Here is a 17262-nt window from a genome sequence, read left to right on the forward strand (position 1 = left end):
TGGAATGGTGAAAAGTAAAGAAATAATGAGTAAAAAAGGGAAGAAAGTGCATCATACAAAAAGGTTGATGGAAGATAAATGTTACAAAAGAGAATTTCAGGTACCTTTGAGTATTGGTGTAAAAGATTTTAAATGACCTTCAGACACCAAAGCGAACGGTTATGAAGCTACAGTAGAAAAAAAATTATGTCAGGAAGAAAAGCATTTGCTTGATTATAAAATTTCTCAAGGAATTAAAAAAGAGGTAGAGGCTCCAGAACAAGGTATCGAGTGCTAGAAGTGGATGGTATCCATTATAAATTATTTCAAATGATATGGAGGGAATATTTATTGAGAAAGAGAGTTGTTTGAGTATTGAATCATCCTATGAAGAAAATGGCTTCGGTGGCGCGAGTAGTAGCGCCTTTCAGCCGGGGTTCGAATCCCTGTAAGGTATGACATTTTTCATATGCTACATTTCCATATCCTACACACAAGCTTCTAGTTTATGTGACGATATCACCCAAAAAAAAAAATTATTTTTTCTAACTTCGTGACTTCGTCCAGAATATATAGGTCTAGCTTCACTCGCAATGTTTTTTCAATAGCCAACTTATTTTAATATAAATAAAAAATTACGAGGGCTGTTCAGAAAGTAAGGAACGTTTTGGAATTTTAAAAAACCAAGTACAAGAAAAACTTTTTATTATATACATGTGAAAGAGGGACTAAAATACTACTTTTCAACATAATCACCATACAAATTCAGGCACTTATCATAGCGGTGGACAAGCTTTGAAATTCCCGTGTCATAGAATTCTGCCGCCTGTGATCTCAACCACTCAGTGATGCACCCATCTTGCAGAAAATTTGTGGTAGCCTAGCTTCTGTGAAACAATTTCAAACAATAAAGTTTGTGAAACTTGTGGGAAACATAGAGAAAGCTCAGTTATTGTGAAACGGCGGTTTTCAGTAATCTTTTCGTCAATTTTGGAGACCAGATCGTCAGTCACAATGCTCGGACGTCCACTCTTCTCTTTATCGTGAACGTTTGTTCGGCCATTTTTAAACTGAACGCACCACTTCCTGACAGAACTTTCACTCATTACGTTGTTCCCGTACACTTCACACAATTCCCGATGAATTTCTATCGGTTTTAAGTTTTTGCCAACAAAAAACGAATCACGGACCGCACCTCACAACTGGCAGGATTTTCGATTGCAGCACACATTTAAAATTTGTATATAAACAAAACGGGCAGTGCGGAGATGTTCCCGTTGTCACGGCTGGACGCTGATTGAGGTGCCAAGCACGAGTACACCAATATACACGCGATTGGCGTGCACCTGGCGGCGTCAGGTGGAAACGTTCCTTACTTTCAGAATAGCCCTCGTATTTAATCAACAACATTATAATTAGAATTCCCTTAAATCCTTATAAAACGGTAAATAAACATTTTTATGAAAAATACTGAAGAAATATACGATAAACAATGAATTGTTGCCCAAAACTTAAATAAAGGAAGGTAAGAAAATTGAACAAAATTTGTTAGACCGATCCATTTTATGAACGAATTAAAATAGTTCAATATAAAATTACAATAAAAATAAACAAAAAATTTATTACAATCCCAAATCTAGCATCCCCATCGCGGCTTCGCCCTTACTCTATGGTTACTTGCGCTTCCGTCACGAACAGAGGGTCATGACTCGTTTCTCTCTCCCTTCCCGTTTTCACCCGTTTCCCTTACCTTCTCCTGTTTCTCTGTCCCTTCCTTTTCTTACCCCTCTTATCCTCTTCCCCGTTACCCTTTCTCCCTTCCTCTTTTCTCCTTTCTTTTTTCACTTTCCCCTTTTCATTTCCTTTTCCCCTTCTTCCCTTACCATTTTTCCCTATTTCCCTTTTCCGATTTTTCCCTTTCTGCCTTGTTCCCTGGTTTTCGATTCTAGTTGGTTTTCGATGAATTTCGTTATAGGTTCATTTTGCCGCTAATCAGAAATCATGGTAAAATTCTTTGTTATTCCTAATTTAAAAACAAAGCCTTTTCCGGACACCTATTTATAATGAACTTTTTTCATTATTTTAAACAGAGAAATAAAACTGTAAAATTTAACGGAATTCTTCTGGAGCACTCGCACACTTATTCTGTCGCACTGCGCGCGCACACAATGTTACAAATAAGTAACAATGTTACAAATAAGTAACAATGTTACTTATTTGACTGATGTAATTAATTACTCGATTCCATGCTTTACCTACACTTTCAATCTCAACAAATTTTTTTTGCATCTGATATCTTCAATTATTTGCTTTACATATTGTAATTTTTTAATTCCTTTTAATTTAATTATTTATTTATTTTAAATTTATTTTAATATTATATTATTTAACTTTAATTAAATTTATTTAATTCCCTTTCTCTTCACCCATTTCCCTTTCCCTTTTTTCTGTTTTCCCTTTCCATTTCCTTTTCTCCTTTTACCTTTTTCCCTTTCTCCCTTCTTCCCAGAGCGTAAATCGGTCCAGTAGTTTTTTAATCTATAGCGGACACTCATATCGGAAACATTGCAATGGAATTTTAAAATATTTAGTATAGCGTTTGTTGCTTTTGCGTCTAATAGATAGCGCTGTTAACTCGAAATTTAATTTTTTATCGATTTGAACCCCTTAAAATCAAAATTTCGGAAAATCCTTTTTTAGTGCACGCCTACTTAAAGATACGAAGGTACCTTGAAAATTTCAAGTCTCTACCTATAATAGTTTTGGTTGAACGTTGATTGTGAGTCAGTGAGTCAGTCAGGACATTCTCTTTTATATAAGAGATAATTTATTTTACGTCTTTATACATTTTTAAATCAAATCATTCATTCATTCAAAACATTTTAAAGCAACGACCTAAATTTTATTTAAAATCTAATTGCAAATTAATAAAATATTTAAAACTGCATTAAAAACTCTACTTGTAAAAATGTTTTCAATTGTTTTAAATTTTACCAACAAATTATGCAACTGATTAAAGGTTTAAAAATTAAATATATGTTTATCAAAAGCAAGTATATGATAAACGTTAAATTATTGTTGCATTATGCAAACGAGCTCACCACTGCACTGTCAAATTAGTTTCTGATTGCAGAAAGGCAAGTAGAGAGGAATATGTAAATGCTTTGAAAGCTAACATGTGTTGAATGTCAGACAAAATTAAGCTAGCCTAGAATTCCATGTGACATTTGACGAATTATCTGCCAATCTACTACGTTATAACATTGGTTTGCTTCTATGAAAACCAGAATAGTATGGTTCCTATATATATTTATATATGAGACAGCTATTTAAAATTTTGTAATCCACGATTAATGTTTATATACCTACAAGCGCGATTGTATATGTTCGTGTGAATAGACACGCACACGTATACTGAAACAAATATTTGAAATATAAACCAGATACATCAATCCAGAAGAGGTACTTTTAAAATAAAATAAAGTATGTAAAAATCAACATAAGTAAAATTGATATTAAAGTCAGAAGTGAATTAGAAGAAAGATTGATTGAGAAATTTTGTAAATTTTTAATGAATGATTATATAATTTTACAAAAATTTTAATCTTTTCAAAATTTTACTAAACTTATCAAATATTTACTCTTTAAATAGACAATCCTAAAATATATATTGCTAAGATTTGCAGTTGATATAGCCCTCATCACAGATAACAAAGAAGTTATGAACAAGAATATTACTAAAATGGAAAAGATTTTCACTTAAAGCAAAAAAAGATTGTTATTTTTTATGGACGACAGAATACAAGGACTCGAGTGTATCTGGAGAATGAAACCTTAGAACAGGTCAGGGAAATCAAATATCTTGATAGCGTAATAACACCAGTTTAAAGAATAAGAAGAGACATTACTAGGTCATGTGTTAAATTCCATATTCACAACGGACCTTCCAGCCCTCTCTCTTTTTCTGTTTAGCCTCCGGAACCACCGTAAGGTATTACTTCAGAGGAAGCATAAGGATGATATGTATGAATTTAAATAAAGTGTAGTCTTTTACAGTCTCATGTCGACCATTCCTGAGTTGTGTAGTTAATTGAAACCCAACAATCAAAGAACACCGGTATTCACAATCTAGTGTTCAAATCCATGTGAAAATAACTGCCTTTAATATGACTTAAAACACTGGTACTCTCGACTTCCAAATCAGCAGATTTGCGAAGACGCGTTCATCACTAGACCAACCCGGTGGCGGATCGAATATAACAGGCCGATCATGAATTGCCAAAGCTATCAAAAACTGAAGAGGAAGAGACAGGGTAAAATACTTTGGAAATTTGCTGCATTCTATGGATTGATGACAACAAATAGAAATTTTTTTAAATCAACTTGCCTCATAAATGAAATAGAATCAAATTATTATTTTATCTTTAATAGAATAAAGATTGTGTAAGATAATTCTTCAAATAAATTTTTAACTTCAGAAATAGCTCTTTTTTTGTTTTTCGTTTTTCATTCATTCACAATAAATTCTCTAGTCATTCCTCTAATACGTAATTTACATTAGTTTTCCAGATTTCAACTACTCATTAATATTTTATTTTAAAATCTGGCCAACGAACTGGATTAAGAGTTATTAACTTGTCTTCATAAATCAGTTGATTTATGAAGCTGATCTTCAAAGTCGAATTTTCTGATGTTCAAATCTTGGCTGCTATTAAACGGATTTCAATAATACAGAATGATCGGTGAATTTTGATGGTTGGAATTCAATTAACTACACGTCTCAGGAATGGTCGAATTGAATCTGTAAAAGACTACACCTCAATTTCATGTCACATATATCATCTTCATCTTACTGAACCGTTGAAGAAAGATTATTATTAATTGAACAATTTGTAACATAATAATAATAATTTTATTTTTTTGTCTTCAGTCATTTGACTGGTTTGATGCAGCTCTCCAAGATTCCCTATCTAGTGCTATTCGTTTCATTTCAGTATACCCTCTACATCCTACATCCCTAACAATTTGTTTTACATATTCCAAAAGTGGCCTGCCTACATAATTTTTTCCTTCTACCTGTCCTTCCAATATTAAAGCGACTATTCCAGGATGCCTTAGTATGTGGCCTATAAGTCTGTCTCTTCTTTTAACTATATTTTTCCAAATGCTTCTTTCTTCATCTATTTGCCGCAATACCTCTACATTTGTCACTTTATCCACCCATCTGATTTTTTAACATTCTCCTATAGCACCGCATTTCAAAAGCTTCTAATCTTTTCTTCTCAGATACTCCGATTGTCCAAGTTTCACTTCCATATAATGCAACATTCCAAACATACACTTTCAAAAATCTTTTCCTGACATTTAAATTAATTTTTGATGTAAACAAATTATATTTCTTACTGAAGGCTCGTTTCGCTTGTGTTATTCGGCATTTTATATCGCTCCTGCTTCGTCCATCTTTAGTAATTCTACTTCCCAAATAACAAAATTCTTCTACCTCCATAATCTTTTCTTCTCCTATTTTCACATTCAGTGGTCCATCTTTGTTAATAATAATAATAGATATAATAATAAATAAATATCAATATTAAGAATTAATGACTGTATATATATATATATATTTTTTATATAATGTACCCGAATCGCTTCGACGGCACGTGATATTTTAAAATTTTATGGTAGCCCTGAAAAGGTTTAATTGAGATTTTTCGAGTGGTGGCCCTGAAAGCGCCGTTTTTTTTCGAGGAAGCGGCGAGAAGGGCTGTTGGGTGTAGAATCTGGTCTCCGGCGATGTAGGCTGGAATGTAGTCGGGGAGTTGCAGCTAATCCGTTAGAATTGAACCGAGCTTCTCCTCAGCACCAGTTGGCTACCAACTACAGCGTGGCAGTGGTTGCCCATAGAGGCCCACAACGTCGAATCGGCGTTGATCGACCCAAAATTCTATTAGTAGGAAGATACATAAATCTCTTTCTATCCTTGCGTTCCGCTGCGAGCTCATTCCGTCCTCGACCACCACCAGGAGAAGAAGAAGAATACGATGAAGGAAGGAGAAAGGAAAGGTTCCATGGTGAGGCCAACGTGGGACTTACCGGCGGGTGCCAATCTCCACGGCTGGCCCGCTGAGGGAGCCGCTGGGCGCGGACGCTAACTTCCCACCCCACCTTACCCACCTCCTTAGTTTGTATATATACAGAGTTTTTCACGAAGAATGTAGAAAAATACTTTCATTCCATGTTCTACTCGTGAAAATATAGAAGAAAATTGATATAAACATACGTTCGGAAAAGCTTCGTTGACGAGTGTCGGTTGGAGAGAGATTTTACCCTGATCTTTGCGCCTTCAGTAGAATTAAGCGAAATTTTGTATATGTATAGTAGCTTTGGATGTACTGTTTTATTACTTTTTAAATATACTACAATATATTGATCACACTTAATATAAAGAGCTTTTGAAATGTGGTGCTACAGGAGAATGTTAAAAACCAGATGGGTGGATAAAGTGACAAATGAAGAGGTATTGCGGCAAATAGATGAAGAAAGAAGCATTTTGAAAAATATAATTAAAAGAAGAGACAGACTTATAGGCCACATACTAAGGCATCCTGGAATAATCGCTTTAATATTGAAAAGACAGGTAGATGGGAAAAATTGTGTAGGCAGGCCACGTTTGGAATATGTAAAACAAATTGTTAGGGATGTAGGATGTAGAGGGTATACTGAATTGAAACTACTAGCAGTAGATAGGGAATCTTGGAGAGCTGCATCAAACCAGTCAAATGACTGAACACAAAAAAAAAACAAGGGGAAGGCACATTGTTTGAAATCCGTCTTATCTCCTTTTTTCTTTTTTTTAATTTTTTTTTTTAAATTAAATATATTGATTTATTACTAATTATTAACCTCTTATTGTAAAAAAATTTTACCTTCATTAATAGGAACAGTATCGAATCTATTAAAAGTGGTCATTAGTCTTCTAAAACTTTTGTCTGAAACAGTTTTTGATATCACCCCAAGCCTTATGGCAAGAAATGATCCAAATTTTTGGTGGAATTGTAAGAGAATTGTCGTATGCTAAACAAGTGAAACTTTTTTTCACTTGCATCCATTGTCGTATTGAGTTATTGCCGTGAATATTATTATTCTTAACTTTACGGTGGAAATCTTTTTTAACCCCTACTTTCTTTCTTTTTCCTGTTTAGCCTCCGGTAACTACCGTTTAGATAATTCTTCAGAGGATGAATGAGGATGATATGTATGAGTGTGAATGAAGTGTAGTCTTGTACATTCTCAGTTCGACCATACCTGAGATGTGTGGTTAATTGAAACCCAACCACCAAAGAACAACGGTATCTACGATCTAGTATTCAAGTCCGTGTAAAAATAGCTGGCTTTACTAGGACTTGAATGCTGGAACTCTCGACTTCCAAATCTGCTGATTTGGTAGACGCGTTCGCCACTAGACCAACCCGGTGGGTCTTTTAACCCCTACTTGACATCGGTGAAGTCTACCTCCACCTTCCGGGTAACCGAAGGGGTTATTTTATTCGGATTTGAGTACTAGAACTTGAATACCGATGTTATTTGGTGGTTGGGTTTCAATTAACCACACGTCTCAGGAATGGTCGGCCTGAATCAATTCAATAATACACATTTACAGTCACACCCCCATCGGTAGTGATTTTTATTATTGATGAGACTATAAATAAAAAGAAAAATCTTTACCAAATTCATTTTGGTTTTTTTTTTTTTTTTAAATTATTTTCGTGTATTATTTTACTGTATGTTTAAATTTTATTTTACTACCTTCGGTTTTATGAAATTGATATATCTACGATGTTTTTTTTTCTTTGTTTTGAAAGGCTTTTTAAAAAGCTTTTGCACTTTATTAAAAAGTAAAATAAAATTAATTTTTGAGCTATAGCCATAAACACGGGGAGGTAATCGAATTTTGGTTAAACAGAAAATGATGACTTGGCTAGAATGTAAACATTAATATCTCATACGTAAAATATTTAATTTTTAACCTGACATATAACGTTATAAAACTGAGTGGGAAAGATTTAAAATTAATTTTAAAATAAAATTAAATTCTGACAACTATAAGCGAAATTTTGAGCAGGATTTTGAATCTAATATAAGTATGGATTACGGTTATGTTAACTAGATTACGATGTTTTTTTCTATCTTCTTTAAATATTCTTTTTTTTCGCTTTATTTATTTAATAAACATACAAAATAATTATTTTTTGAAGGTATCTTCATAGAATTTAACCAATAATATAAAATAATTTAACATATATTTTAAATACTCCTTTTCAAAGCAACTGTTTTTACCTATTTAGAAAATAAGTAATTTCCTTTAAATAGTTAAGATTATAAACTATTTCAAATTGTTGTTATAAGTAGATATTTAAAAAAAAAAATTGTATAGTTGTAACAAGAATGAGAATATTCTATATATATAGAATATGAATATATATATATTAGATACCTTTTCATTTTTAATAAAGAAGTACGGATAGCAGTGCTAGACGAAAGTTGTGGTTTTGACCTCCTTTGAAAGAAAAACTACCGTACTTCTTCCACAACCTCAAACTCGTTGTCCAAACACATTCTTTTAACGCTCAAATATATTATATTTCTACACTTTTTCTAAAAAAAAAAAAAACAAGAAAATTACTTTTTTTTTACTTTGAACTCTTTTGTGTTAGTTTTATATATTTTTTCTTTGCGTAAAAAATAGGATTTATCAATTAAAAAAAAAAAAAAAATTGATTTTCCTTTTTTAAAAAATCTTTTCTGTTTTTATATTATATTAAAAAAATTTTTTGTTGTTGTAAAATCATTAGTTTTTTTCTTTTAAGATTTTATAACACAAAATTTGTAAGTACCTTAAATCTTTACTTAAACTAAGTAAAATTAAAGCAACGTAAATTTTACTCTAAATTAAGTATTGAGTTTTTTTTTTGTCTTCAGTCATTTGACTGGTTTGATGCAGCTCTCCATGATTCCCTATCTAGTGCTAGTCGTTTCATTTCAGTATACTCTTTACATCCTACATCCCTAACAATTTGTTTTACATATTGCAAACGCGCCCTGCCTATACAATTTTTCCCTTTTACCTGTCCTTCCAATATTAAAGCGACTATTCCAGGATGCCTTATTATGTGACCTATAAGTCTGTCTCTTGTTTTAACTGTATTTTTCCAAATTCTTCTTTCTTCATCTACTTTCATCTACTTCTTTTACTTCATCTACATTCTCCTATAGCACCACATTTCAAAAGCTTCTAATCTTTTCTTCTCAGATACTCCGATTGTCCAAGTTTCACTGTTTCCACTTGTGAACACTTTTCTTTAATCCACTCTTCTTTCGCCAGTTCGCACTTCCTGTTTATAGCATTTCTTAATTGCCGATAGTTCCTTTTACTTTCTTTATCACTAGCATTCTTATATTTTCTACGTTCATTCATCAGCTGCAATATATCGTCTGAAACCCAAGGTTTTCTACCAGTTCTCTTTATTCCGCCTAAGTTTGCTTCTGCTGATTTAAGAATTTCTTTTTTAACATCTCCCATTCTTCTTCTTCATTTTCTACCTTATCTTTTTTACTCAGACCTCTTGCGATGTCCTCCTCAAAAATCTTCTTTACCTCATCTTCCTCAAGCTTCTCTAAATTCCACCGATTCATCTGACACCTTTTCTTCAGGTTTTTAAACCCCAATCTATGGTCGCTATCAATGTCTGCTCCAGGGTAAGTTTTGCAGTCAACGAGTTCATTTCTAAATCTTTGCTTAACCATGATATAATCTATCTGATACCTTGCAGTATCGCCTGGCTTTTCCCAAGTGTATATTCTTCTATTATGATTTTTAAATTTAATTTCTAAACGTAGATTAATTTTATTTACTTATTGTTATTATTTATTCATTTTATTGGTAAAAGAAAGGGATTATTAATTGATATTTAACAGTAAAAAAAGAATTCTCAATTTAGCGGGAGGGGATTATTGGCGAGCATACGACCGGCGTTATCACGTGGTCCAATCTGCGCCAATAGCAGTAGTTGGACCGGAAACTAACACAAGATTAACCGAAGAAGCCAACCTGTTATCAATATGACTAGCTTTAAACATTATATTGCTATTAATAACTATTTAATTCTATATCTACTCACTCCTTAAGCTTATTTTACATATAAATCACCAAAATATTCAGAAAAATATTCTCTAAATAATAATATTTCTTTTTTTGAAAATATTTCTGTAATATAATTAATATTCTCACAAACATGAGGAGGAGAATGCGTCGATGGTCCATGGAGCAGAGTCCCCTGGCTATTTATAAATGAAATATAATTAATACTAGCTACCGGCTAGCAATTATTATATTTAATTTACGAGAATAAATAGCGGCATGAAGGGAATGTTCTAAAATAAAGTTGTCAGATTTTTTTATAAAAATTTTATTTTTTAATGATTCAGACAATATATAGAGACATTAACAATAATACTAAAATAATTAATATTAATAAAAATAATTTAATTAAAATATTATATAACACCACCAAGGTGCATAATAAAATTATTATGAATATGAATATAATAAATTAAAAAGAAGAAAGAAAAACGAACGTTGAAGTAAAAAAAAAAAACCTAAACCATTCATGAGGAGAGTTTCCCCTACCAATTCTTTCGTTGGAGTGGGGTTGAATTATAAAGAAAAATAGACGAGGTTCAACCGAGCTGAAATTTAATTTGCACTTAGATATGGAATTAAAAGAGAAATTCCTTTCTACCACATTTAGGCTTTTATATATATATATATATTCTTTTAAAAACCTTTCTGAATTGTAGTATTTACTAAATGAGAATTGAAAAGAATGTAATAAGTTTTTTCCTTTTTTTCATCCCTTTCTGCCTTTATTTTTCCCTTTTTTTATTACCGTTTTATATCTTTAATTATATAAGTTAACTGTGTAAAACACCGGTAGAAAAATGAATTTTCATTATCGTATTATTTAGCATTTGACCTGGGGTAAATGATAAGATTATATATAATTACTATCATAATTATAACTTGCTTATTTAATCAATTTAATATTTTTTTAACTTTTTGATTTATACAAGTATATGACAATGCATATCACTGACCCAACATCTTTAAAAATTTGCGATATTAGATTTTCATGAGTTTAAATGAATTTCTTTATCTATGTGGATCATGAACAAGAGAAAACTATAAAAACTTAAGACAGATATATAAATTTCACCTGATATATATATATATATATATATATATATATATATATATATATATATATATACAGAGTGTCCCATATAAAATGCAACCTATCAATCACTCATCCATGGAATTTCAAAAGTCAAGTTTACTCCTCTACTCGTTACTGAAATGGACTCGTCCAACATCTAAACATCGCGGCGACGCAGTAGAACAGTACCGATAGTAACAACAACGCAATCATAACGTTCAGTGTATTGCTAGAAACAAGAGGGTGTTTTCGCTAGATGAACGTGTTTTCATTGTCGAGTCGTACTTCAGTTCGAAATCAGCGGTTGCAGTGCAAGATTTGTTTCGCCATAAGTACCCAGATAAACCAGCTCCTAATAAAACATCAGTATTACGGTTAGTCGCAAAATTTAGAGAGACCGATTCTGTTATTAACAAGGAACACAAAAGATCAGCGTCAGTGTTGAATACAGTTACAGTCGCTGAAATCAAAGATCGATTACTCGCCTCGCCAAATAAATCGAACAGACGTTTGTCTGCTGAAATTAATTTGTCTAAATCAACTGTTCATCGGGCGACCATTACAATTACGACCTTATCGCATTCAAACGGTTCATCGACTTCTTGAGCCAGACAAACAAAAACGGCTACAATATTCTCAACGGTTCCGTCGATTTCTGCGTGAGGGAATAAATGTTATGGATTCGTTATTTTTCACAGATGAAGCACGGTTTCATTTGAATGGCTACGTAAACAGTAGAATTTGGAGCGTTGAAAATTCCCACGTTTATCACGAAAAACAATTTACACCCGCAGAAGTTTGGCGTGTGGTGCGCGATATCGCGGAAGAAAATAATCGGTCCTATGTTTTTCGAGTACACCATTAATACAGAATGATATCAGAATATTTTATTTCGGTTCATCGCACTCTTGGAAGAGGAAAACAGACACTGCTGGCTGCAACATGTCGGTGCGACATCGCACTACGCAGGTTCAACTTCTGATTTCGTCGAGGAATTCTTTGGTAATCGTGTTATCGGTTGAGGCTTGTGGCCACCAAGATCTCCAGATTTGACTGCGGCGGATTTTTTCTACGTGGTTACCTCAAAGAAAAAGCCTACAGCAACAAACCACGAACACTTGAACGAGTGAAAGTCAATATTGAACAAGCTGTATTAAATATTCAGCCACAAACCTTTGAAAAAAGTTGCAAGAAACGCTGTAAAAAGAATTGAAGTTTGTATTCAAGAAGATGGCGGCCACTTCCAACATTTACTATAAATGTAAGGTAATGGATGGTAATAATAAAAATTACATTTACATTTACACATGCCTTTTTATTATTTCAATACCTACCAATATAAGGTTGGGTTGCGTTTTTTATGGGACACCCTGTATATATATATAAGCTTATAGAGTTGAAGTAAACAAACTGCGCGTACGACTGTCAGGCAGCCGATTCAACGCATCTCAAAATTGAACACAGGAAAAAAAGGGTGGTCACATGAAAAGATCCCAAGGGTTCATTTGAACTGAAAGACATAATATTATAAATTTATAAATCTTTGATTACAGAAGTACTATGATGACTAAAATGAGTAATGATTATTGCGTTGTATATAGGCACCTTGTGATGCCTTATATAGATACCTATATACCATATATACCTTAAATAGATGCCTTGTGAAAAGGCACTCAAACAAGGGACGTGATTCAACTGAAAAATGACGAAATCAGTGACACAAACGCAAGTTTGATTATTCTTTACTCTAAAAGCTAACTGAATATAATATTATATATATATATATCTATATGTATATCCATCTACCTGTCTACAGATATCTGATATCTATCTAACAGATATTAAATGTACGAGTAGGTTTTGAAAAAATCTAGTTAAAGCTTACGATGATTTTGCTTTCTTATGAGTTCACGGCAGTTTCCTTTTTTTATTTTTTCCTATTTATCCTCCGGGAATCACCATCAGGCTTTACTTCAGAAGACGAATGAGGATGATATGTATGAGTGTAAGTGAAGTGTAGACGTGTACAGTCTCAGGTTGACCATTTCTGAGATGTGGTGGTTAATTGAAACCCAACAAATATACAACACCGGTATGCACGATCTAACATTCAAATCCGTATAAAAGTATATTACCTTTACTAGGATTTGATTATTAGAATTGTCGACGAGTTCACCACTAGACCAACCCCGTGGGTTTATTATTATTTTTTTTTTATCTAAAGAAACTTTTCTCAACATTATATTAGTAGATAGTAAAGAATATTACTTAAACAGTAAGTCACATGGGGGAATATTAAGTTGTATTGTAGAAACAATTATACCGCTTGGGAGGTTAAATCTTTTCAAAATCAGTTCAGTTGTGCTTTATTTCTTTGGTTTTATTTATTTATTTTTTGTGGAAGAGGTAGTACCGGTGGCTTTTTCCGACGTTAGTGGTGTCGGCGAAGTCTGAAGAATAAGTGGCTCTGGCGGCAAATAACCCATAAGATTGGTTAGTGAATGGATGGCTGATAAAGGAACTATATGTCTTGTCTCACGAGAAGACTAAATATGTGGTAATGGCATGCAAAAGGGTTCTGGCAAATATTCCGATTGCAGTTGAAGGATGATGGCGCTGTGCGGGAGTAGGCGTTAATTCTCCTCTCCCGGGCGGACCGGAGCGGAGTCAGATAGAAACTCATTTTGAGTATTAAGCGGGGTTCTTAAAGGAACTAGGTCTAAATTTCGATGTATGAAACTTTAGTGGGAAAGTTTGTTGTTGAAGCTAATAGTACGGATCTGAGACATCCAGTAATTGGCTCTTTAATAGTTAGGTCTAGGCGCGGGGTCTTCGTTCCGCGGTTAGGCTTCTAGCTTAGTTCCTGAGGGCGACGTGGTAGCTGCAGGTGTCCGTTGTCTTCATTCTGAAGGCATAAACACGAAAAACTGTCTCGGGGTGAACTTTACCGATGCGGGGGCATCTCTGCGGGGCCTGGACTGAAAGCTGTGGTGCGCAATCAGTTTGAGGGCGAGAAGATGTCCTCCGTTAAAGCCACTACTGGCTAGGAACGGAGGGGGTGGTGTAGCGACAGGACACGCTACGAGGTGGGATCTTCTCCCTTCGGGGGGGAATCAAGATGTAGTTGAAGGAAGACGGATTCAATCAGTCACTGCAGTAAAGCATTTGGACATTTGGTTGGGCCGAAGTTGAGCCTTCTCAGTCTATGGAAGGGAGACAACTGTCAGGGCTGAACAGGTGGAAAAAATCCTGAGTCCTAAATTGGGCAATGTCACTGGATCCAGAACGACCAGGAGGAAGGTGTACGAAAAATAAAACGGCTATAAAATATACGTTTAAAGTTAGATTAGGTTTTTTTTTTAAGAACTTCTAATCTTATTTATTGTACATAAATAAATTTATAGAAGAAAAAACGTATACGTTTTTTAACAATATAATAAAGTTTCAATTATTATATATATTTTTTCTTATTATTAATATAAAGCACACGAAAAGCAAAAACAATATTTCTATGAAGCTATTTGACATAGAAAAATAAAATAGAAATAAGATAAAAAAAATAAAAATTTAAGATAATCCACAAGGTCACAGATTTACTATTATTGGTAAAATGTTTTGCGGACTTCAAACAAGAATTAATTTTAGGCACAATAGACGCGCGCACACGTACACACATATACAAACTTACATATATAGAGTTTAATATAACTTATAACAAGAATTCTCAGAGGTAATTCACTGAGAAATACTTAGTTCTATGTATCCCTTGGGGAATGACCGTTCAATTTACTGAGATAACCAAGAAGTATCGAGGTCAAGCAGTAACAATATAAAGAATGGATTTTTTTTTTATTATTATTTAATATCTATATAACATAGTGACCTTCAAATATAATAAATTTTATAATTTTATTAACACTAAATTTTATAAGGAATCTACAATATATACTATATCTTTCCAAACAATATCATAGATAAAATATTTTATCTCAATTAACAGCTCCTTTTTTCAAATATATTATTTAATTGCGTATAAAATCTTTTATAAAATGTTCACTCATTTTTAGGGTAATTAAATGGTAATAAATAAATTAAAAAAACAACACACAATAAAACTATTTCAAAAATTGTCAGTTGCTAAAGATATTTATAAACAAATATTTATACAAAAAAAAATAATAACATATTATTAAATGTTTAATGATTTTCGCTATTATTTCCCAATCAAGACAACATAAATAAATAAACTGGAAAATAAACAAAAAAAAAAGAAAAGTTAATTAATAAACTTATTTAAATAAAAAACCTGCTTATTATTTTTATTGTTAATAAATCAGAAGGTAAAATGGAAAAATAAATAAAAAATTAAAAATCTACGGTAATTAATAATTAAAAATATAATAATAATATTTTTACCGCTGGATAAATATAAGAAACAGTATCTATTGACGAAAATGTTAAAAAAGCTGATAACACTGTGTTTCTGATGCACAGTGTACACAAAATATAATTTAAAAATATTTATCGTTTTATTTATGAATCTAAAGAACAATTTAGATTCGGAGTAACATTACAAGGTGAAAAGATAAAGATGCTACGATTTGCAGATGATATTGTAATTCTAGCCGAGAGTAAAAAGGATTTAGAAGAAACAATGAACGGCATAGATGAAGTTCTACGCAAGAACTATCGCATGAAAATAAACAAGAACAAAATGAAAGTAATGAAATGTAGTAGAAATAACAAAGATGGACCACTGAATGTGAAAATAGGAGGAGAAAAGATTATGGAGGTAGAAGAATTTTGTTATTTGGGAAGTAGAATTACTAAAGATGGACGAAGGAGGAGCGATATAAAATGCCGAATAGCACAAGCGAAACGGCCTTCAGTAAGAAATATTATTTGTTGACATCAAAAATTAATTTAAATGTCAGGAAAAAATTTTTGAAAGTATATGTTTGGAGTGTCGCTTTATATGGAGGTGAAGTTTGGACAATCGGAGTATCTGAGAAGAAAAATTAGAAGCTTTTGAAATGTGGTCCTATAGGAGAATGTTAAAAATCAGATGGGTGGATAAACTGACAAATGAAGAGGTACTGCGGCAAATAGATGAAGAAAGAAGCATTTGGAAAAATATAGTTAAAAGAAGAGACAGACTTATAGGCCACATACTAAGGCATCCTGGAATAGTCGCTTTAATATTGGAAGGACAGGTAGAAGGAAAAACTTGTGTAGGCAGGCCACGTTTGGAATATGTAAAACAAATTGTTAGGGATGTAGGATGTAGGGGGTATACTGAAATGAAACGACTAGCACTATATAGGGAATCTTGGAGAGCTGCATCAAATCAGTCAAATGACTGAAGACAAAAAATAAGCACCCCAATTGAAGAATTTTGGAAATCTCCATCTATAAAACAATGAAAATGGGGAAATGCTTTATTAAAAATCTATATATTAGATTCCAAAGGGTTATAGTTGTGAAAATTGGTATTTAGTCACTGTTTTGAAAGTAAAATTATATTATTTCACATTTTTTCAGAAATTTAATTTTGGAGGTGGGATACGGGAGAATGGATTATACAGTACAGTCTAGAAAATTAATTTTTAGATTTTTCTTTGAAAACAATATCGAATACGTTTTATCATTTTTCAAAAATTTTAAGGGAGCAATTTTGAAATCATTTTTTTTAATTTGCTGTCTCACCTCCTGAATATACTGCATTATGTTCGAATTTATCCTATAAACATATGTAATTTGTAAATTATTTCGAAAACCGAAATATTATTTTTTATTCGTTTACTTCTCCGTAATCTCTCACTCTTTATCTTTTATTTTTTAGTTAGATATACACCTCTACACACTACTACCCTTCTCTACGCATCAAATAATCTAATCGTTATCTTTACTTACCACCATTTTATATATAATACGTTATCTCATTTCTATATTACATTAAACTTTTTCCAACTAATTCCATAATTTTCTCCTCCCTTTATTCTGTCTTTAA

The 17262-nt window shown here is 32.6% G+C and overlaps 1 protein-coding gene and 1 long non-coding RNA gene across 2 annotated transcripts in view; both read right to left on the reverse strand.

The window, feature by feature from the left end:
• Positions 1–17262, reverse strand: part of LOC142334053 (metabotropic glutamate receptor 2-like) — a 794082-nt gene that overhangs the window by 502223 nt on the left and 274597 nt on the right. The window lies entirely within an intron of this gene.
• Positions 8585–17262, reverse strand: part of LOC142333736 (uncharacterized) — a 261824-nt gene continuing 253146 nt past the window's right edge. The window contains exon 3 of the long non-coding RNA XR_012758673.1: positions 8585–8634. This is a non-coding gene — a long non-coding RNA (uncharacterized LOC142333736). The remainder of the gene's footprint in view (positions 8635–17262) is intronic.

Source organism: Lycorma delicatula, chromosome 13 (genome assembly GCF_047948215.1).
Source record: "Lycorma delicatula isolate Av1 chromosome 13, ASM4794821v1, whole genome shotgun sequence".
Classification (NCBI taxonomy): Eukaryota; Metazoa; Arthropoda; class Insecta; order Hemiptera; family Fulgoridae; genus Lycorma; species Lycorma delicatula.